Source organism: Sinocyclocheilus anshuiensis, unplaced genomic scaffold (genome assembly GCF_001515605.1).
Source record: "Sinocyclocheilus anshuiensis isolate Anshui unplaced genomic scaffold, SAMN03320099.WGS_v1.1 scaffold1994, whole genome shotgun sequence".
Taxonomy (NCBI): Eukaryota; Metazoa; Chordata; class Actinopteri; order Cypriniformes; family Cyprinidae; genus Sinocyclocheilus; species Sinocyclocheilus anshuiensis.
Genome location: NW_015548215.1, coordinates 11,114 through 12,177, shown reverse-complemented (window position 1 = coordinate 12,177; position 1,064 = coordinate 11,114).

Genomic DNA, 1,064 nt, shown 5'->3' with positions numbered 1-1,064 from the left:
TCGGCTGTTGCAGCATCCCTGTGGATGGACAGGGCCAACCTGGTGGTGGTGGGGAGGATGGAGGGGAACGTCAGCATCGTCAACTGCGAAAATGAAACAGACAGTTCAGTACTTACATACTCCAGGTGTCAAGCAGTGATTGGTCAGACCTGTTAGTATGAATGAATGACGTGGCATTGGAGTCTTCCTGACAGAACTTGCGCTGACGCTTCCATTTCTAGAATTATTGATATATCAAAAACAGTCGAGAAATTGCACGATTCTATCAAATTAGATTCAGGCTGCAAATCCAAGCTGCATTTTTGGTCTCTTCTATGCGAAGGGTGGAACAGGATTTCTTTTTTTACAATGATTTAGTAGAGACTTCTATCGACCTCAGTTTCTTTACTGACGCCGCTCCTTCAATCGGATTCGAGGGTTTTTCCAATAATCGTTGGTTTGCAAGCACTTGGCCAAAGGAATTGTCGACTCTTCCTACTAACACACTATCAACAGCGCTGTTAGAATGATATCCTGTCGTCATAGCCTGCATTCTTTGGGGCAATCAGTGGTCCAGAAAACAAATTCTCCTCCTGTAATCTAATCTGATTTTTTTCCCTCTATCTCTCTCTTCTTCATATACAGTTCACTATTGCAAGCATTCTCTATCATGTATTTTGTATTTCTACAACTCATGTAAATCGTGAATTGTAATTATGTATGCATATACTGGATCTGTTCTGTACTCCAGGGGGCATGGCTGCATGGACAGGCATGGGGAGTTTTGCCCAGAACAGAACCATACTGCCAACACTAACTTTATGCTATATAATTGTAATAAATATACTTTGACGAAGTGGACCTGACTGAAATGGTACGTTTAATGCTAAGTTTAAAACAAGTTTGATTAAAAAAAAAAAAAGTAATCGAAAAATAATCGAAAAAGTAGTAAGAATAAATAAAAATAAAATGAGTAACCTAAATTGTTACTAACTTCAGTTTTCATCATATAATCTGTAATCAGTAACAGACTACAATTTGTTATTAATCTACTCAGCATTGCCTAACAGTGGATGGTGGCTGGT